This window comes from Mobula birostris, chromosome 14, assembly GCF_030028105.1.
Source record: "Mobula birostris isolate sMobBir1 chromosome 14, sMobBir1.hap1, whole genome shotgun sequence".
NCBI lineage: Eukaryota > Metazoa > Chordata > Chondrichthyes > Myliobatiformes > Myliobatidae > Mobula > Mobula birostris.
In genome coordinates this window covers 30076919-30100654 of record NC_092383.1, presented here as the reverse complement: position 1 = coordinate 30100654, position 23736 = coordinate 30076919, and the positions used below count along the sequence as shown (strand labels likewise).

Here is a 23736-nt window from a genome sequence, read left to right as displayed (position 1 = left end):
ACAAACTGCCCAGTGCTGGCGTCATACGGGAAACTAATGAAAGAGAAATTTCTCTTATTGTACTTTCTTTTGCATTTGAGGTCATTCTTTTACCTTGGGTGTTCTTGTTTTGCAGTAGACTAGAGCTGTCCATGGCAGCACAGGACGTAGTGGATTGGCTCTCCAATGTTCCTTCTTTCCTGTACAAATAAATTGCATTCCTATAGTGTCCTTCACAAGCTCAGGGTCCCAAATATTTAGTAAATGTATTCGTTGCTGTAAAGTTAAAAAAAGTGATTTACATGCAGCAAGGTCCTTTAAAGGACAGTTAAATAAATGTTTTACCTGGTTTATGGGTGCCAGTGGATGGACAAGTGGCATGCAGTTTCCTTTTTTGTGATCTTTTACATCCTCTTGAGATGGCAAATGGGAATTTGGTTTATCATCTAGTTCTAAAAAGAACCTTGCATGATTCCTTCACCCCAGGGGAAGAAGATAGACTCCAAACCTCAAATAATTTCATACTTTTGAGATGTTGGTGGTGATCTGGAGACTGATTGAGATTCTGAACCATCAGATATTATTCCTACTAATGTCAAAACATGGTGTTATTTCACTTTTCAAGGCATGTTACACAGTACAGGTCCACCCAGGTTATGGCAGGTTCTTTTCCTGAGAACTGCTCATAACCTGAGCAATTCACAAATACCACTGACTGGAGAAGCATTTTAAATCTTGATTTGCCATTCTTAATAATAATAGTGATATTAACAAACTTGACTTGAGCCTGTCACAGGTATTCTTTTAAAATATTTTAATGCAGAAACAGTTTTAAATGCTATTGACAGTTTTGAAAAGGACACTGCTGCTATCCCAGACAAAGTAGCTGTGGATAGGATTTGCTAAATTGACATCAGCGTGTTAACTAGAATGCATTCTTCTTGGTTTCGGTGTGCCAAGATTCTGGTCATGTCAAGAACCATCTCTTGTTGCTCTGCAGCAACCACCAGATGGACTCTGAATGCTTGTTGGTATGTACAGGCTGTCCAGAAGTCAGGCTTTGGTAAAATGGAGAGGACCTATAGTTTAACACATTTTCCAGTGAACCTAAAGCACTCCATACACTGGTTCTGCCAGGCGCCTGGGTCCCAGACCTGACCCCACCACTGGTTATGTTCTGGACATCTGCTCATGTTTCATATTAATGAGTGAACCTGGTGCTGAACCATCTGATTTCTGAATAACTGAATACCAGATTCTCTCCACTGTCCATAATGCCGCTGGCAGTGCTCCATATCTGGTGTTGTTCAGGGCTTCCTTCATCATGTCAGTAGCTTGGTTTTCACTACTATTAGCCATGCAGGTCCTGGGTGGAGACTTAGCAATACTGTCATACACAGGTGTAGAAGGACACTCTTCACTGCTGTTTCTGTAACAATTTTGTTTTACCAATCAGTGTTGTTAGCTTTGAGTTGAATCCCTGAACCTGGAGGACTGGTGGACCACTCTTAATCTGACCTCTACCCTTTGACCTGTTTGGCATGGGTGACCTGCCAAGAACCAAAGCACAAAGCCCTAACTCCAGGCACACAAGCCTCCAAACTGCAATGAGGTTGTGGTCCTCTTAAAAAGTCAATGTCAAGTTTATCATCATATGCACTTACATATATGTATGTTCAAACTGATGAACATGACCTGAAGAGATGACCAAAGCCCAATAACATCAAAGTCAACAATTAATTGTTGTTCTTCATTGTGCAATTTGGTAAATCTCAGTCAAACTTATGGGGAAACCAAAGCTCCATAAGCCAGTACTCATCAGAGGTGGAGAGGGTCAGTAACTTTAAATTCCTGGGTGTCATTATCTCAGAGGAAGTGTCCTCACCCCATCATATAAATATAATTTCAAAGAAAGCATGACAGTGCCTCTACTTCCTCAAGAGTCTGCGGAGATTTGGCACATCATCAAAAACTTTGACAAACTTCTATAGATGAGTAGTGGAAAGTGTATTGACTGGCTGCATGACGGCCTGGTTTGGGAACACCAATGCCTTCGAGTGGAAAATGAAATAAATGGTAGAGGAGTCAGCCCAGGACATCTTGGGTAAAGCCCTCCCAACCATTGAGCACATCTACATGGAAAGTTGCCATAGAAAAGCAGCATCCATCATCAAAGATCCTCACCACCAAGTCTCTTTTCTCACTGCTCATCAGGTAGAAGGTACAAGTGCCTCGGGACCTGCACCTCCAGGTTCAAGAACAGTTATTACCTCTCAACTATCAGGCTCCTGAGCAAGGGGGATAACTACACTCATTCGAATTCTGGTGTTCCCACAACCAAGGGTCTCACTTTAAGGGCTCTTTATCTTGTTATTTCATGTCCTTTCATTTCATGTTATATTATACTCATTATTTATTGCTATTTATTTATATTTGTATTTGCACAGTTTGTTGTTCATTGATCCTGTTTACAGTTACTCTTCTATAGACTTGCTAGGTATCCCTGCAAAAAAAAGAACCTCAGGGTTGTATGTGGTGCCATGTATGTACTCCGATAATAAACTTTTACTTTGAACTTTGAAAGTGTTGAGTGGAGCTCAATATTACAATAATAGACTTACCACTTCAAATGCATAATTACTAGTGATGAGTCCAATGGATATTTGACAACTTTAGTGTGTGGGAAAGCGCAAAGCATCAAGGTAAGCAGAAAGATACAGCCTAGATATAAACTCATGACATTTTTAATGATAAAGACTGCCTTTCTTTTATGATGGGATTGTAGCTTTCTGAGGAAGATAAATTTCAAGAAATTGAGCTCTTATGTAAAATGTTTTATTCTCATTAAATTGTGATAGACTTGCCTTTAAAATAGGGGAAATGGAGGATCTGATTGGTGTGGTGTGACCAGAAATTAATTATGCTGATTATCAATTTTGTTTTATGTGGGCAAGAATACACACAATGATTAAAACATTTCACTTTTTTTCTGCCACTGTTCTAACTTTCGCTTACAATGGCAGACCCTTAAATCAGTAATAAAATCTGATGGAAATGTGACTTTAAATTAACTCTAATATGCAAGAAGCTTGATGTCATCCAGGGAAAGGTATTCTATCTAATCCATCACCTTAAACTTTCAACCCTTCTGTCACCAGTATAGAATTGTTGCATCTCCAAACTACATTGCAGTCAATTGTCTGAGCTACTTTGACAGCATCTGCTAAACCTGTAGCCTCTACCACCAGGGTAGACAAAGGCTTCAGGTAAATGGAATACAACCACATACAGGTTCCTCTTGGAATTGCACACCAAGCCGTATTTGGAAGTACACTCAGTGGCCAATTTATTAGATACACCTGCTTGTTAATGCAAATATGTAATCAGCCAATCCTGTGGCAGCAACTCAATGCATAAAAACATACAGACATGGTCAAGAGGTTCAATTGTTGTTTAGACCAAACAGCTGAATGGCAAAAAAATGTGAATTAAGTGACTTTGACTGTGGAATGATTGTTGGTGCCACACAGGATGGTTTGAGTATTTCAGAAGTTGCTGATCTCCTGGAATTTCTCACACACAACAGTCTCTGAACTTTACAGCGAATGGTGTGGAAAAACAAAGAAAAATCAAGTGAGAGGCAGTTCTGTGGGGAAAAAACTGCCTTGTTAATGAGAGAGGTCAGAGCAAAATGGCCAGACTGGTTCTAGCTGACATGAAGGTGACACTAAATCAAATAACCACAGGTTATAAAAGTGGTGTGCAGAAGAGCATCTCTGAATGCGCAACATATCAAACCTCGAACTGGATGGGTTACAGTGTCAGAAGACTACAAACATACCCACATATTACTATTCATTCTTCGTCACAGGGTCTGAATCCTGGAGATTCCCTCCCTGAACCCAGTAGGAGCACCTTCACCATAGGAACTACACCATCTCTTAACTCCTGGAGCACAATTATAGATAGCAATAAATTCTGCCCTCATCAGCAATGCCTCTATGTCAGAATGAATAAATAAGAATAGACATTAACGTAGTTAATCCTGTTTCTAACAATATATTAATTTTATATTAATTTTTTTTCTTGTCCGTTTTGAAGGATTATGTTCTCCATCAGTAAAATGCAAGATATACAGAAGCATTTTTCAATCTATTATTTTGGTAATTCTTCAATCTATTCCTCTCTTGAGAAACACAGTCATCCCTTATTGGTTATTTTCTCTCTTCCTAGTTTTACAGTTGTATAAAGCCCGAATTAACTCTGATGTTCCAGAGAGTATGCATCATCACATAGCACAGTATTAAAAGGCCTTCTGATATGCCATGTCTGGCCCATGCACTTGATGTCCACACACAAAGAAGTCGTGAGCAAGTCATCTCAATTCTAAGCAAACTGAAATTCCATGGTGGAACGATTTGGTTATTCCTTCATCGTGTATAGACACCAATGCAAAGGCCAGAATTTGTTCCTATCGTTAACTGTTCTTCCATTTGCAATGCCTAATGGTCAACTGTATTGGAGTGGGATTCTGGACAGGTCTGGTGACAATACCAATGGACCAGTTGGGTTTTGCAGCTTCTCAGTTTCATGATCATCATATTGAACTAAATTTGAATTTAATTTAAATGCTTTGGTGAGAAATAAAGCAACTTCTCTGCATCATTAGTCCATGTCTCCAGATTGTTAGTCCATTAATATAACCACTGTGGTCCCATAGTACGGCTAGTTGGTGGAACGATGTGGGGTGAATGCGAGTGAAATTGTTCCTTCAGCTCACGCAATCAAAAGCAGGATATGAAATCTCATTGACTATACTGGTGTTAATTATTGATTTACATCTTCAGTACAATGTGGTCCTTTTACCATCCAAGAGCTGGTATATCTCAGTTTTAAAGGTGCACAGGGAGTTAATGCAGCAGTGTATAAAAACCTGCTGAACTGAGAAGAAGTGAGATGGAAAACAGCACATTTCTTTAACTGAGTATGTTTCTTCAGCAGTGACTGAGAAAGAAACTGTTTTTCTTTGTTAGTTTAGGAAAAATAATTCCTTAACCTCTGACTCCTGGCTATGCTTCCTTGACAGAATAAGTTTCATTCACAAGAATAGGAGTCTTCTCTTGAATCTCTTGGGGCACAGACTTGAAAGCTGCTATTTATTGAACTAATGAAAATGGAGCTTTCAGTAGTTATGTAAGGACTTTGCAGAGAGCAGTAATGCCTACATAGTGCATACCTAAAGGGATTTTGCTGTCAGACTGAAGAAACTAGTAATAGTGTTAACCTTAATGGTTGCAATCTTTAACTTGAATGGAGGCACAGGTTAGAGAAGCAAATGCAAACATTAGCTTTATTATTACACATGGTAGCGGGTGAAACACTGGGTAATATGTGATTTTAAATTGTGATGGATAACAGTCATTTGTGGGTATGTCAGTCACTGGACACTGCACCTTGTTTCCTGATTCATTTAGTCTTTGGGAAGAGTGTTTAATACAGTGTTGATTCTTTAATGTTGACTATCATTCTTTACCAGAATCTTATCATTCATTATTCAGTCAATTGACTTCCATACTGATACTCGATCCTTCCAGGAGAAACTTCATGCCAAAAGGTCCTCGAGCATTGGTGCTTTACTGTTAGATATGTTGCATAAAAATAACTACATTTGATCTTTGTGGCTTATTGAGAAAGTCACAGTGCGTTGTTCACAAAAAAAGATATCCATTTATTAGTGAAGACATGCTACAGTGTAGTCAATCAACAACAGCATAGTCAAACTGATATGGAAACATTCCTCTCCCTCTACAGATACTGTTGGACCTGCTGAATTCCTCCAGAAATTCCTCTAAAAGACAAATTTCTAGAGCAGGGGTTCCCAAACTGGGATTTACGGACCTGTCGGTTAATGGTAGGGGTTCATAAAATAGAATAGGTTGGGAACCCCTGCTCTAGAAGTTTGTTTTTAACTATTATTGTGGTATATCAAGTCATCAAGTTGAGTTTATTGTCACATAAATTAATCCTAACTTATAAAAGACAGCGAGAAAAGCATTGTGCAGAACAAGGCATTAGTGCAAAAATAACACCATCAGAAACCAGCCCTTTCAAATCTCTTACTATCCCTTCTTTCAGTTAGTCCTGACGAGGGGTCTCAGCCCGAAACATAATCTGTACCTCTTCCTAGAGATGGTGCCTGGCCTGCTGCGTTCCACCAGCATTTTGTTTGTGTCCATTGTAGTTCAAGAAGTGGTCTGTAGTATTTTGTCGTGGAGGTAGGATTAGGAAAGTGCAGCTCTTTTCCAAAACCCGGTGGTAGTATTAAAGTTGCTATTCCTGAAACTGTTGAGGTGGAACTTCAGCCTTTTGTACTTCCTGCCTGGCAGGAACAGCAAGAAGAAGGCATGGTGCAGATGTGGGGATTCTTGATGAAGGTAGGCATATAAATAAACCTGGTCTCTGTAAGTGAACTACAGGTATACTGAACTATTCAATATACCTAAAGTATATTTCAGGAAATAGCTCACACTCTTATTGAAGTACTTCTGGCAATGAAACTTGGGACCAGTTAGATTGTCTTTAAAGCCCAAATGATTCATTGATATAATTTGGGGGAAGGAAGCCTACTAAATTTACCCCGTATTGGCCTTTAACAAACTAATATGGCTATTTGCATATGTACCTTGGAATTGCTGTAATACTTCAAGAGGTTTAGTCTCTTCATCCCAAGCCAACTGGGAATGGGCTGGGGTTTCTAATTTTGAGAGTTAACTAACTAAGTTTTTGGTATAAATGTACTTATTGCTGCCTCCCCTCAGGAATATTCTGGATCTGGTCAAAATCACTGAATCATTCAACAGCCCACTACATCAGTGTTGCCTGTCAGGCATTGACCTACAATAATCTCAAACAAGTCCTGCATATTTCCTTTTACATAATGTTCTACATAAGGGGCCTATACAAGTTCTATAGTACGTAATTATTGTTGTACTTAAATCCACAAAAAAAGACCAGCTTACCACTTGTCATTCTAATTGTTAGCTGTGCTTGCACACTACATTCCAGTGATTCATGTACAAGGATAAGCACGTCCCCCTGAGCACCAATATCTTTCAATGTCTCATCATTTTAAAAAATACTTACTTTCATATTTTGTCTATCACTTTACCACATTATATTACATCTGCATGGCCTTGCCTAATCATTTAGCCTGGAGCCTCTCTGTTTCCTCTGCAGATCTTACACTGCCACCCAGTTGTATATTATCACCAAACACTTCTGTCCTCTCTTCTAAATCATTTGTATAGATTGGGAACAACTGGGACCTCACTCATCATTCTGAACTTAAAACATTGGTTTTCACTAACCTTACACTAAATTCATTTTACTTTCTCTGTATTTACATTAACTTTCCTCACCCGCATCCATTCTCACATACGGATGCGAGACGTGGACACTCACTAAGACTATGCAAAAGTCTCCAGATGGTTGCTATACACGAATGCTCCGGATGGCTCTTGACGTGAGTTGGCAACAGCACATGACGAACATCAAGCTCTATAACAACCTACCGATGCTCACCACTAAAATCGAGGCGAGAAGACTGCAACTAGCGGGGCACTGTCTACGCCACCCTGAGCTACCTGCCAGCCTAGTCATCATATGGGAGCCCAAGCACGGGAGGATGAACCCTGGGCGCCCTCCGAAGACTATGGTCAACACGCCCCTAGAAGACAGCGGTGCGGCTATTGTAGATGAACTGAACACACTGATGAGGGAGAGGGAGAAGTGGAGAGTCCGTCATCGTGCCTGACGCCGGCCCCCTAGGCCTGAGTCGACGTAGTAGTAGTAGTCCCTCACCCGCCAGATTCTACCACACGCCTGCACCACATACGCATGTTGGATCTGGTTGTTTCATTGTTTTTTACTTCACAAATAACAAATATCTGCTTGTATTTTAAGTAGTTCTTATATACATGTGACAGTTTAGTATGTTTCTTAGTTGTGTGTATGTAATTGTTCAGTGTGTTTCTGAATGGTTACATTGATATAATTCTGGAAAATTCAGAAGCTTCTTTTGGTGCTGCATTATTTGAATAGGAGTTTTCTCATTAGTTGACTTATCTACGAATTTGAATGGATCTTTTCTTATCGATGCGGGAGTATAAAAATAGCTGATCACAAGGCAGCACTATCTTAGTCTCTTTGTCTTTGTTCTGTCTCCTGCTACTTGCTTCTGCTCCTGTTACTGTGCATTTCAATTTTCCTTGGTTCTAGTAATGCTTACTAAAACAATCGTGAAGCCAAAGGTTTTGTGCCTCTTTCCTGACTTCTGGGTTAAAACTTCAGAATCCAACACACAACAGGGCTAATTAGCCTATCGACCTCTCACATTTTTGAGATGTGAGACCAGATTGAACCCAGATCCTTCGAGTTTGAGGCAGAAGCTCTACAAGTGGTTCTATTAAGCCACTGTGCCACCCTTTAGATTTTAAACCCTCATTTCATATTGAATTAAATAATTTCCAATCCTTTATATAAACTCCTGAAATATGCACTGCTCACTTAATGGTTTTTAACCGCCACGCTTTTAATTACACCTTTCCAATTGCACAATACTTCATCTAAAATCAAGCTACAATAGTCCTAGTTAACATTCTTCATTTCAAACTACAAGCAAAAGATTCTGCAAATGCTGGAAATCTGGAGTATCACTCACAAATGCAGGAAGAACTCAGCAGATCAGGCAACAACTGTGGAGAGGAATAAATAGTTGTCGTTTTGGGCTGTAACATTCAACCACATCGTTGAAACATGTTATCCATTAAGAGTGAGGTAATGTGCATGAAACAACAACCTGTATAGATTATTCATTCCTTGGGTGTGGGAATTGCTGACAAAAGCAGAATTTATGTTGTTTTTTTAAATGCGAGATTTGTATTTGTGAATAATCATGTTAGTCAGTCTGGATTAGAATGGGTTCCTGTTCCTAAAGTACAAAAGTGAACGAGTTTTTTTTAAAAGACAATCCAACAGCTCCTGGGGCGGCATAGTAGTACAGTAGTCAGCATAATGCTATTACAGTACTAGCTGTAAGATTGGGGTGTGACTCTCGCCGCTATCTGTAAGAAATCTGTCCATTCTCCCTCTAACTTCATGGGTTTCCTCCGGGTTCTCCAGTTTCCTCTCAATTTCCAAAAAGACCTATGCTTAGGGTCAGTGAGTTGTGGGCACATTATGTCAGCCCCAGATGTGTATCACCACTGGTGGGCTGCCCATCACAATCTTTACCTATTTGATTTGACACAAACCATAAGACCACAGGAGCAGATTTAGGCCACTCAGCCCATCGAGTCTGCTCTGCATTCCATCATGGCCGACTTATTATCCCTCTCAACACCATTCACCTGCCTTCAACGCATTTCACTGTATGTTTCGATGTACATGTGACAACTAAAGCTAATCCCTCAGTTCTACTGACACCAGCTTTATGATTAATAAAACTGAATTCAATTTCTTTAATCCCCTCAGGAGGACTTAAACTAAAGCTTTAACTAAAACACCATGAGCAAAAGTAAAACATTTGAAGATATTTTATCAAGGACGGGAGCAAATTTTAAGCAGCAACTGAGAGAAAATTAAATGGGGCGGTTTAAGGGATATTCAGAGAGAGAATTTAGGAAGCTTTTGGAAAGTGAAAGCAAGGAACCAATTTCTAGAATGCACGTCCGTAATGTTATCTATGATTGGGAAAACGGACTCAGAAGAAAAGTGGTGCACAATGCAACATTTACAGACACATGGTGCGGGGAGGCAAGAATGAGTAATACTGTAATTGGAACAAAAACTTGCAGATGTTCGAAATCCAGGAAAAAAGCAGAGATTCGTGGGAACACTTAGCAGGTCAAACAGCATCAATGGGGAGAGAAACAGAGTCAGTGTTTCAGGTACGGTGATCCTGAAGGCCGTTTTACTCCTGACTACTGCTGTTTCAGTTGCTGAGTGCTTCTAACATATTATGTATTTGTAAAACATAATCAGTAGTTGAACACAGGATCAGCTTACTGGGGAAAGAGAATTGTGGAGGCTTGGTAGAAAGAGTGGTGGGTCAGATGATCTGACAGATCATCAGATATATTTAAGGTGGAGATAGATAAATACCTAAAAGGTTTGATGAATTAAGGGACTGGCATAGAGGAGGAATTGAGACCAGCATAGATCAGCCATGATCATATTCATTGTGTGCACGACTGGAAAAGAGCAATCTAATCTGAACACACCTTCTAGCTTTTGGCTATCGTCCTGTAGAAACAGCTCTTTATACACACGTCCATGTGCTGTTTAAATGTGACAAGAACTTTATGCTGCTACTGATCTATCAAGTTATAAGTTCCAGACTCTCACCTCCTTCTCGGTGAAATAAACCTCTTTCCCCAACACTCCCTCCCACTTTAAAACCACTACCAAATCCATATTATAAATCCCTCCTTCTGGGCTTTTGATCGCTGTTCTGGTGTTCCTGGATTTTAACCCATAAATAATAAGTATCAATATTTCCAAATTAAGATAAGGTATGACTTGAACATGATCTTCGCTTGCGCCCTCTCCCCGTGCCTTGTTGGAGAGCCATGGAAGTTTGCTAGAATTAGGTAAGAGTGAGCTAAAGACATCGTTAAGAAAATTTCTTAATGATGCCACCACCATTGTGACTGAGGATTACTCAGTTGGAGGAGATATTATTTGGGAGGAGGAATTTAATGGGGCTGGAAAGGTAAAGTAAAAACTGACTGCGGCATGCGAAACTGCATGTTTCAAAAGTACTGAGTAGACTCCCTCAATGATTCAGTGAGGCTCTTCCTGTCCTTGTTCACTTTCCTATCACAACTGTTTCTGTGATCCTCTCCCACACAATGTTCAGTTCTCATTTGGAATAATTCAAGATATGATTAGTTTGCAGGGACAAGGCCGTGTCACAGCCTGAGGACTACTTGTACTTCTGTCACTGCAGATTAGCTATTAGCAATCTTGTCTCAGTGGCAGCTCCCTCTTTGAATAAGAAGCTTGTTTGCTTGAGCTCCCTGTCTAGAGATTAAATGATCTAGACTGAAACATGATTGAGGGATTAACGCTATTAGCATTAATAGATAATATTACATTTTAAATGACATGTACAACTGACTTTGAACCTCTTTCGTCAGAGGGATGAAACAGACCCAAACGAAACCTGAGGATCCCCAACACCACTGTGAGCAGATCAATTGTCTGCATCTGAACACATGCATCAGCTTCTTCTTGCCGAGGTCACTGCTCCGATCTGTGCACTTCATATCATATGGTAACTTGGGGCCACTTAGAAAAAGGAGATAGGTGTGTGGACAAATTCACAGGGGGATGAGAGGTAAAGAATCTTTCCTGTCCACTCTCTGTACCCGCATGTTTTCTCTCCTTTCCATGGCAGCCTCTTGTATACTTGTGATTGCCCTAGAGTGGGTGCTTTAGAGCAGGGGTCCCCAACCTTTTTTAGACCGCGGACGGATTTAATATTGACAATATTCTTGCGGACCGGCCGACCGGGGGGGGGGGTGTTCAAGTGGGGTTAAACTCACCTCAACATGTCTTTTACAGTTAGCGTTGCCAACTTTCTCGCTCCCAAATAAGAGACAAAAGTAGCAGTCAAATCCTGACGACGGGTCCTGCCCTGAAACGTCAACTGTACCTCTTCCTATAGATGATGCCTGGCCTGCTGCATTCACCAGCAACTTTTGTGTGTGTTGATGGGACACTTGTGTTTACCCCAAGAAAGACTACCATGACCATGAAGCCTTGATTGTGCACCTGTGTGCGCATGCGTGACGTGTGCATATGTAACATGCGCTTGCGCATATGTGCTGATTTTTTTTCCACAAATCGGTTTTGGCTTAATCTTCCCGACTATGCTGTACATACGTTATTTCTACTTTATATAGGCTGTGTATTTATCATATCATTCCTGTGTTTACTATATGTTGGTGTTATTTTAGGTTTTATGTGTTATTTGGTATGATTTGGTAGGTTATTTTTTGGGTCTGGAAATGCTCAAAAATTTTTGCCCGTATAAATTAATAGTAATTGCTTGTTCGCTTTACGCCATTTCGGCACGAAAGGTTTCATACGAACGCTTTACCTTACCGGGGGAAATATGGGACAAGGGTGGTCACGTATGGGACAAACCAATTTAGCCCAATATATGGGATGTCCCGGCAAATACGGGACAGTTGGCAACCCTATGTTCAAGTTCAACAGTGTGTGACGGGAAATGAGGAAAGGTGCAGCTGACTCATATCGTTTCCTCAACCTGATATTCCATATTGGTAGCCTCCAACCAGATGGCATTACTATATTGATTTCCTCTTCCAGTAATTATTTTCCCTTTCCCTTCCCTTCTTCTTCTATTTCCTTCTCTGACCTTTTACCTCTCCTCACTTGCCTATCACTTCCCCTGGGTCCCCTCCTCCTCTCCTTTCTCCTTTGGTGCACTCTCCTCTCCTAACAGATTTCTTCTTCTCCAGCCCTCTACCTTCCCCACCCACCTGGCTTCACCTATCCCCTTCCCCCACCTTTTATGTTCTGGTGCCTTCACCCTTCCCTTCCAGTCCTGACGAAGGCTCTCAGCCCAAAACGTCGACTGTTTATTAATTTCCATAGATGCTGCCTGAGTTCCTCCAGCATTTTGTGTGTTTTACTTCAATAACAACATGTCTCAAGATGCAGTTCATTTACGTACAGCAGTGGCACACGTATTAGGTTCAGTTGTGACCTCAGACGATGTCTGCGTGGAACTTGCACCATCTCCCTTTGACCACATGGGATTCCACCACATGCTCTGGTTTCCTCTCACTTATTAAAGTTACTTGGCTCCTGTAACTTCTACTGTAGGTAGATCGCAGAAGAATTAGGGTTATTTATGGAATTATGAGAAATAAATGAGGGGTTGATGTAAATGGGAGTGATGGGAATGCTTTGAGGAACTCGATGGACCAGATGTCCTCTTTCCTTTGTTGTAAGAATATTTGAAAGAAAAAAAATAAATCAGTTTTGGAAATATGATTTCAAGTATTTTATCACTGGTGCCTGAATGATAGAGGGCAGCAGTGTTCTTTACAGAATCTTACATGATTCCACCTGTAGATTAATAACCACAATAAATTGATAATACACCTCTGTCACCACCAACCTTGCATTCTCTGGCTGTGACTACGACTGCTAGGAATGTCTCAATCGTATGCATGTAATATCTTCTTTATGTGACTGAATCATTCAGAAAGATCAGAAACTCAGAAACCATGACTAATTAGAGGAGTTTGCATTGTCTTAAAGATTTTTGATAACTTGGTATGTTTTGCTTTTATTTATGCATTAGTGATAATTTTTCAAAACTCGTTAGGTTCTGGACTAGTTCCTGAGGATTGGAGGGTGGCTAATGTAACCCCACTTTTTAAAAAAGGAGGGAGAGAGAAACCGGGGAATTATAGACCGGTTAGCCTAACGTCGGTGGTGGGGAAACTGCTGGATTCAGTTATCAAAGATGTGATAACAGCACATTTGGAAAGCGGTGAAATCATCGGACAAAGTCAGCATGGATTTGTGAAAGGAAAATCATGTCTGACGAATCTCATAGAATTTTTTGAGGATGTAACTAGTAGAGTGGATAGGGGAGAACCAGTGGATGTGGTATATTTGGATTTTCAAAAGGCTTTTGACAAGGTCCCACACAGGAGATTAGTGTGCAAACTTAAAGCACATAGTATTGGGGGTAAGGTATTGATGTGGATAGAGAATTGGTTAGCAGACAGGAAGCAAAGAGTGGGAATAAACGGGACCTTTTCAGAATGGCAGGCAGTGACTAGTGGGGTACCGCAAGGCTCAGTGCTGGGACCCCAGTTGTTTACAATATATATTAATGACTTGGATGAGGGAATTAAAAGCAGTATCTCCAAGTTTGCGGATGACACGAAGCTGGGTGGCAGTGTTAGCTGTGAGGAGGATGCTAAAAGGATGCAGAGTGACTTGGATAGGTTGGGTGAGTGGGCAAATTCATGGCAGATGCAATTTAATGTGGATAAATGTGAAGTTATCCACTTTGGTGGCAAAAATAGGAAAACAGATTATTATCTGAATGGTGGCCGATTAGGGAAAGGGGAGGTGCAACGAGACCTGGGTGTCATTATACACCAGTCATTGAAAGTGGGCATGCAGGTACAGCAGGCGGTGAAAAAGGCGAATGGTATGCTGGCATTTATAGCGAGAGGATTCGAGTACAGGAGCAGGGAGGTACTACTGCAGTTGTACAAGGCCTTGGTGAGACCACACCTGGAGTATTGTGTGCAGTTTTGGTCCCCTAATCTGAGGAAAGACATCCTTGCCATAGAGGGAGTACAAAGAAGGTTCACCAGATTGATTCCTGGGATGGCAGGACTTTCATATGAAGAAAGACTGGATGAACTGGGCTTGTACTCATTGGAATTTAGAAGATTGAGGGGGGATCTGATTGAAAAGTATAAAATCCTAAAGGGATTGGACAGGCTAAATGCAGGAAGATTGTTCCCGATGTTGGGGAAGTCCAGAACGAGGGGTCACAGTTTGAGGATAAAGGGGAAGCCTTTTAGGACTGAGATTAGGAAAAACTTCTTCACACAGAGAGTGGTGAATCTGTGGAATTCTCTGCCACAGGAAACAGTTGAGGCCAGTTCATTGGCTATATTTAAGAGGGAGTTAGATATGGCCCTTGTGGCTACGGGGATCAGGGGGTATGGAGGGAAGGCTGGGGCGGGGTTCTGGGTTGGATGATCAGCCATGATCATAATAAATGGCGGTACAGGCTCGAAGGGCCGAATGGCCTACTCCTGCACCTATTTTCTATGTTTCTATGTTTCTATGTTTCTATTAAGTGCAATCGTGAACAATAGCCAGATCAGAAATGCTGATCAAGTCACCTAGTTCTCAAAGAGAACTCTGATAGGCCAATCAGATGGTTCACCACTGCTGCTTTTGTGATGGGTGTAACGTTATGAAAGCCATGTGGTTTCAGATACAAATATGCACTCACTTACTTTATCAAGGCATCTTGAGAAACTTACCAATTCCATATTTGCCCACTTTACCCTCAAGTCAGGACTTGTTCACCTCCGCCATCGAAGTTGCTATTAATTCAAACTAAAATTATATCAGTGTCACTTCTTTAGTTGGTGGTATGATTTGTGCCCAGACATCAGGAAGCTGTAGGTTCAAGCCCCACTGCAGAAACAGGAGCACCCTCATCACGTTGAGTAAAGACTCACAAAAAATTTAGTAAGATATGACTTGCCCTGCACAAAGTCTCCCTAATTAGGCCATGGTTTTCCAAATGCTTGTAAATTCTATCCCTAAGAATTCTCTCCGGTAACTTCCCTACTGCTGACGTGACACTCACCGGTCTATAGTTTCCAGGATTATCCCTGGTTCCCTTGCATAATGGAACAACGTTTTCCAGGATATCACCAGTAGCCAGAGAGGACAAAAAGATATTGGTCAATGCCCCGGCAGTTTCTTCACTTGCCTCTCTCAATAGCCTGGGGTATATCCCATCGTGCTGTGGGGACTTATCCACCATAATGCTCTTTAAGAGATCCAGCAGTACTCCTCCTTTACTTCAAAATGCCCTCGAATATTAATGTTCTTGGCACTGATCTCCCTATCCTCCATGTGCTGCTTCCTGGTAAATACTGATGTAAAGTACTCATTAAGGACCTCGCCCACATCCTTTGGATTCAAGCAAATGTTCCTCCCTTTATGCTTGAGTGGTTCCACCCTATCCCTCTTGCTCCTGATGTATGCATAGAATGCCCTGGGATTCTCTTTGATCCTACTTGACAACAGCTTTTTATGCCCACCTTCCTGGCTTTCCTAATTCCCTTCTTGAGTCCTTTTCTGGATTCTTTATCATCCTCAAGGGTTCTGTTTGACTTTAGCTTCCTAAGCTTAACATACTTTTCTTTTTTCTTCTTGATTAAATTTATCACCTCTCTCAACATAAAAGCTTCTCTTACCTTGCTATCCTTGACCTTCTTTCTGACTGGAACATACCTGCCCTGTACTCTGTGCAGTTGGTCTTTAAAGATCCTCCACATGTTGAATGTGGACTTTCCCAATAACAGCTGTTGCCATTAACTTACCCTAGTTCCTGTCTATTGCTCTCATAATTTGCTGCGCTTGAATTTAATTCTCTCCTTCAAGGTCCTCGCTTATCTTTATGTATAGCTATCTTAAAAGTTAAGGAGTTGTGGTCAATTTCCCTAACTGCTCACCCACTGAAAGGTCCATCAGCTGGCCAGGCCAATTACCGAACACCAGATCCAGTACTGCCTGTCCTCTTGTTGAACTATCTAGATATCGATTTAAGAAACCGCCTTGGATGCACCTAACAAATTCTGCCCCATCTAAACACTTATAAACTGGAACCTTCTGAGTATATTAGAGAAGTTGAAGTCCCCCATAATAACAACTTCACTGTTTTTACACCTTTCCTTAATCCGCATATCTGTTCTCACTGTCTTGGTGACTTTGGGGGTGGGTGGGAGGATCTGTAGTACAATTCCATCAGAGTGATTACACCCTTTTAGACTGTGGATAGGCCTTCCATTATGGCTATGTCCACACTACGCTGGATAATTTTGAAAACGCCGGTTTCGAGTAAAAACGACAGGTGTCCACACTAAGCGTTTTTCCATATATCGCTGTCCACATTAGGTGGATATTTGGGCGAATCTTCTCCTCCTGGGCATGCGCAGGACACACAGAAAACAAGCGAAGAGGAATCGGTATACTTAGTGCGCGTTTGTCCATTTACAGAGTAGAAAAACTTTAAAGGAATTGCTCTTGGCTGTCACGCAGGAGGACTTAAAACTGAAAAAAAAAACAAATACTGGAGCGTATGGAGGCAACCGACAGTGAGTTCACGGACAGTATGACCCAGCTGACGACGAACATTGAAAAACTGACTAACCCTGTTGCATTAATAAAGCACCTTGTTAAATGTATAAAACATCTGCATCAGCGTTATCTTGTACTTCCATACAATTTTACATTAGGCTGTTACACATCTATTGTCAGAGAAGTACCTGCATAAATAGGTAAACCACCTTCATACAAGCAAGGACAGAAAACAGGGCGAAGTGAGTATACTTATTCAGTAAGCTATGGGTCAAAGTATTTGGTGAGTACATTTCTAACCCTTCTGGCTTCAGTCTAGTCCGTCTGTTCTGAAATTGTTAGGTGGTGGCGTTCAAGAAAACAACGAAGATCTATTCCGGCACGTCATGACAGCGTTTTTAAATAGTCAAAAAAGCTCACCTTACAATTTAACTCTCACGCCGTTCACACCGACTGCGCGTTATAACAGCTTGCGCAGTACCAAGCAGAGGCAGAAAAAAGCATTGTTGTTGTGGTGTTGTCATGACAATGTTTTAAAATCTCTCTGTTTACCCCGTACACACTACACTAGATATTTAGTGTTTTCAGATTTATTCACTCTGGAGAGTGTTTTCGAAAATCTCCGTTTTCGGGGGCTGAAAACGCCGGCTCAGTGTGGAAAGGAGGGCAAAACGAAGAGAAAAAGCTTCGTTTTCAAAATTATCCGGCGTAGTGTGGACGTACCCTATGTCCCCGCTAAGTGCAGCTGTAATATTGTCCCTAATTAGTTCTTCAACTCCCCCCCCTTACCTCCCTCTTTTGTAAAACATTGAAACCCTCCCATTCCTGTGCCTCTCTCAACCAAGTCTCTGTGCTGATCCATGCTCTAAATTCTTCACCTTTACCCATAATACTCATAGCATTAAAATATGCACACTTCAAACTATACGTCCTATCATATCTATTACTTTTCCCTTGCCTGTTTTTGCACTGTCCCTGACATGCACATTCCTCTGCATACTTCCTATTTGTAAGGTCAACTCTTCTTAAAGTCTGTTTTTAGCAAATATCTGGAAAACTTTCATATCAAATTGGTGACAAATCAACGTAGACATTGAGAATAGAATATAGAGCATTTAAAGAGCAGAAACTAGTCAAAGTTTATTAACATACCTGCACAAGAGTGGGTAAAGAGGTGTTGGGTAGAGCAATTCAAGATTCAATGTTTTGATAATGATTTAAACTAACTTGTTTTTTCACATTCCCACTTCTAGTGAATGGACTTTGACTGAAACAGTAACTTTTTTGTCTTTCCACAGATGCTGCCTGATCTGCTGTATGTTTCCAGCATTTTCTGCTTTCTTTATTTCATTCTCTCAGATTCTGCAGTTTATTTTTATTTCCTACTTTAAGTATTGCTTACGGGAGATGTTCAAACATAACTTAATGTGGTTTTTCTTTGCTCTCTAGTGTCACAGGTATAGCAGAACTGGATTAACTTGTGGGCTTTTGACGTTTAAAATTAAATTGCTTTGATTACAACCTTGTTAAATGGTATAGAGAAATGAAGTTACTCCAGACTAAAATGGGAGCCAAGTCAAAGGAATGAAGGTTCAGAGTATCTGATTAATGGCAAAACGTTCTTCACACAAAGAGTGGATGTGAATCTTTATGGAAAACACTGAAGTTGTTCAGTAGGTGGAAATAACCCTCTGGGTTATTTAACTAGTATGAGCTTAATATACTTCCACTTCTAAATCAGCCTACGGGAGACAAGAGTCAGCTCTCTATACTGACCCTCTCCACTTGGTTGTGACTATCTGAGAAAACGCAGTGTAAAAAATCCAGTTATTACACATATTCCAATTTGTTCAAAGCTTGTATGCATTTTGCTCCTGGTCACACTAGCCATTTTTTTAATTCACACTACAGTCATCTATTCCTAATCTTCTTTTATTTCAGGATAATTATTTCAGGGTTTGTAAATATGCAGCTCAGCATGTATCAGCATACACAATGCAACCACATAATTCTATCTGCATTACATCAACATGACATCAGTTTTTCTACACCCACACCTCCTCCCTCACTACCATTCAGGGCCCTAAACAGTCCTTCCAGGTGAGACGACACTTTGCCTGTGAGTCTGTTGGGGTCATACACGGTGTCCGGTGCTTCTGGTGTGGCCTCCTGTATATTGGTGAGACCCAGCGTAGATTGGAAGACTGCTTCACCGAGCACCTACGCTTTGTCCGCCTGAAAAAGTGGGATCTCCCAGTGGCCACCCATTTTAATTCCATTTCCCATTCCCATTCTGATATGTCTATCCATGGCTTCCTCCACTGTCATGATGAGGGCACACTTAGGTCTCCAACAACAACAGAACAACACCTTGTATTCCATTTGGGTAGCCTTCAACCTATTGGCATGAACATTGATTTCTAGAACTTCTGGTAATGCCGCCCATGCACTCCTGTTCTTCACCAATTCCCATCCTCTTTCCCCTTTCTCACCTTATTCTCTTGCTCACCCATCAATTCCCTCTGCTGCTCCTTCCCCACTTTCTTTCTTCCATGGTCTTCTGTCTCTTTCACCAATTAACTTCCCAGCTCTTTACTTCATCCCTCCCCCTTCAGGTTTCACCAATCACCTTGTGTTTCTCTCTCCCTTCCCCCACCTTTAAAATCTATTCCTCAGCATTTTTTCTTCAGTCCTGCCCCTGCCGAAGGATTTCGGCCTGAAACATCGACAATACTCTTTTCCATAGATGCTGCCTGGCCTGCTGAGTTCCTCCAGCATTTTGCATGTATTGCTTAAAATAGACCAGTTCCTGTACATTCAGATCATTTAACCAGCCCTCAGGATTACTAGTCCAGTGACAATGTCACCATGCTACAATAAACCACAACATTTATTTTTGACCTCCCATTCCCATCAATTCCTCCAGTTTTGACCACCCACCTGGGCAATTTTGAACAACCAGTTAATGTACCTGACTAATCCTTCATTCACCCCCGGAGACACAATGGCGCTATGGCGGAAATAGAATGATCTTGTTGTCAAGACTTACTTAATCAGCCATGTACGTACATCTGTGTATGTGAGAGTAAACCAAAGTACACAGGGAAACACATCCACCCACAAGAAGGACATGCTAACCCCAAACAGATAGCTCTGGAAGTTAGGATTGAATCTGGGTTGCTGGAGCTGTGACGTAACCACTCTACAAGCTTTGGCACCATACAGCTATGTGTTGTGTTTGAATGACACCAGTGTTCCCTAAATGAAATTATTGTGAACAACTGAGTTGTAAAAATAAAAGTTAGACCTTCAGAACCTATATCAAGGTGTATTTGACTAATCAGAGCAATTAACTTTTGGGGGCTTCTTTGTTTGAATCCACAGAACGGATTCAAATTAGAGGAAGAAAGACGATAACGTGGCAGTTAGCACAATCACTTTACAGCGCTAACGATCAGCAATCGGCTCAATTGCTAGTGGTATGGATATACAGGTATCTGTGGGGAGCTCGCGTGTTCTTCCCTTGACCATGTGGATTTCCTCTGGGTGCTCTGGTTTCCTCCCACATTCCAAAGACCTACAACGTCCAGTGAGTTACTGAGCTGTAGGCATGAGACGTTGGCACTGGAAGACTGGCAACACTTGTGGGCTGCCCACAGCATAATTCTCACTAACTTGATTTGACACTAGATTATACATTTCGCTGTTGTTTCGATAGTTCAATGTACATGTGACAAATAAAGCTAATTGCTTTCTTTATATAAAAGAAAGGAGTGAGGAGTGGTAAGTGAATGAGGTTAGACAAATTGGTTCATTTTCAAGAAGGAGAAAGCAACAGAAAGTTGTAAACTCAAGCAGGTCATGAGCACTAGCTTCCTCAGCATCCAGGACAACTTCAAAAGGCAATGACTCACTAAAGCAGCACCCATCTTTAAGGACCCCGTCTCCCAGGGCATGTCATCTTCTCATTACCACTATCAAGGAGGTGGTACAGGAACCTGAAGAAACACTCACATTTCAGGAACAGCTTTTTCCCCTCTACCATCAGATTTCTGAATGGACAATGGACCCATGAACACTATCTCACTACTTTTTAATTTCTATTTTTGTACTACTCAGTTAATTATATATATTTATCCTTTTTATTGTTATGTTTTGCAATGTACTGTTGCAGAAAAACAACAAATTTCAACACATGCCAGTGATATTAAACCTGATTCTGAATTAGTGAAGCTGAATGAAGTTACTGAGTAGGCGAGTTCCTGCTACAACTATGTCCGACTTAAGAGTCTGAAATCAGATCTGAAATGAACGAACATAACTAATGCCCAGTACAAAGTGAAGAAAAAAACACCCTATTTATTCTTATGTGGAATGCAAATGATCATGATCCAGTCATCATTAGGTAAACAAGTTTTTCTACTCTTGTTCTTGTCAAATCAGTCTGCAGCTGCAATCAGCAAAGTAAACAGTGCCTGAAATTACATTGCAGGGTGTAGGTCAGAAGGTATGCTCGTTGTGCCCTGGTGAACCAATATTTCTAATCATAGAAGTCTTAGTCATAGAACACTGCAGCACAGAAACAGGCCATTCAGCCCATTTAGTCCATGCCAAACAATCTGCCTAATCCCATCAACCGGCACCTGGACAATAGCCCTCCATACCCTCCCATTCATGTGTGTATTCAAATATCTTTTAAATGTTGAAATTGAACCTGAATCCACCACTTCCACTGGCAGGTCATTCCACACTCTCATCACCTTCTGAGCGTAGAAGTCCCCCCTTATATTCTTAACTCACTTCCAGTTTCAGCCATGTTCAGTGGAAAAAACTTGCTTGCATTTATCCTATCTATACCCCACATAATTTTGTATTGTTCATTTGTTATGTGCTGTGTCATGTAACATGGGCGATCATGGTCTTTCCATGACCATGATTGTTCTTGGCAAATTTGTTTACAGAATTGGTTTGCCGTTGTCTTTTTGAAGACAGGTGACCCCAGCCATTTTCAATACTCTTCAGAGATTGTCTGACTAGTGTTGGTGGTTGCATAACCAGGACTTTTGATAAGCACCAGCTGCTCACAGAGCCATCCACCACCTGGTCTCGTGGCTTCATGTGACCCTGATCGGGTGGGGGAGGGGCTAAGCAAGTGCTGCACCTTGCCCAAGGGTGACTTTCAGGCTAGTGGTTTTTAGCAAGAGTTGAAAATAATCTTGTTCATGTTGTGACAGCGAAAGCCTTCGTGCCCATGCGTAACTATATCCAAGTAGTACACACAAAGTGCTGGAGGAACTCAGCAGGCCAGGCAGTGTAAACGTAACTTTGCTGAATCAAATAACGACAGCACAAAAAGGTCGTTACTTATCTTTTCACCCATTTATTTCTTCGAGCTCAGCCGGTGAGTGAACTTGGACCGGACATCAGGGAGAGAACCTTTCTCATCTCCCCGGCGGTTCTACAAGTTCACTGCCTGATGTCAGAATTGTCAGAAGTTATAAGGCCACAGATACAAAAGAACAATCAGTTTGATAACCATTCCGGCCAAGTCAATGGACTATTGATACAAAAGTACAATCAATTTGTTAGACACTCCAGCCACCTTAATTAAAGAAAGGAATGTCCTACCTGGTTTGCTGGAGCCACAACTTAATTACAAAGATAAGAACATCCGTCAAATTTATACTTTAATTAAGAAAGGAGTGTTCTGTCTATTTTCCATCAGGTACTGCTTTTTGTCAAAATCAAAAGGTGTGAAAAGCCCAGAGACATCTTATGTGGATCTTGGCGAACTTTAACCCTTATCTTGCTCTAAAGAAGGCATCTGTGAGACATTATTCAAGCACACTGCAGTCACAGACCTAGTCAGTACTTAATTCATTGTTTAAAGGGATCTGAGAATCCCCCCTTTCCCTTAAACTTTATCAGCAGCATCTATGGAAAAGAGTACAGTCAATGTTTCAGGCAGAGACCCTTCAACAGGACACAATATCTAAATAGTTTATGTTTTTTGTAAGTATGTGGTTTACTGCGCTGAGCCTCTTTCAACAAAGTAGGAGGATGGAAACGCAATGAAGAGCGGTTTGGCTCTTCTCCAAAGACCAACAAACTTATTATGCCTCATACCACAAATGCCGACATTTTTGAAAAGTATTTTTGCTTCTTCATCATTCTGAATTTCAATAATTTCTTCTTGGAAGCTCACTTCCTGTTCTTCTACCATGCAAAGAAATGGGTTAATTATGCGGTCTGGAATTCCAGATTGTTCTGAATTGATTCTGAAAATCCTTCTTCGATGACTGCAGGTGTAAGCAGTACACTTGCAAATTACCATCTGTAAAAGAGAGTGCCATATTTTCCATGCAGGGAAACTGTGAGAACATTCTTCTCCCAATGTCTTGCTAATATATTTCCAATTTACTGATAAAAGTGGCCACTGTACTTTTTGCCTGGATACAATTGAAATTCTCATCCCGCAGTTTCCTATTTAGAATGTTCATTTTGTCATTCAGATTGGCTAGGTATGCTACATCTCTACTTAAAGTTCAATCTTGTTTCCCAAGGTCTTGTTGACTTTAAGCAAAAATTCGACCAGAGGGTCAAAAAGATCAAAGAAACATTTTAAGCAGCAGTTTTTTGACAGCCAATGCACTTCAGTGTGAAGAAGCAAGCATCTTGGCATAACTGGCAAAATATTCTGCTACTTAATGGATGAGCTTTAATTTTGTTGATAGTAGATATTAGAAGAGTCATGCTTGAAAAAGGTTGCTAGCTGAAGATTTTGGCTGCAAGATGTTGACGATGAATTAC

At 41.0% G+C, this 23736-nt stretch overlaps 1 protein-coding gene across 3 annotated transcripts in view; it reads left to right on the top strand.

The window, feature by feature from the left end:
- The window catches only part of rasef2 (RAS and EF-hand domain containing 2), a 91109-nt gene that overhangs the window by 1171 nt on the left and 66202 nt on the right, over positions 1–23736 (top strand). The gene's annotated exons all lie outside the window — the stretch shown is intronic.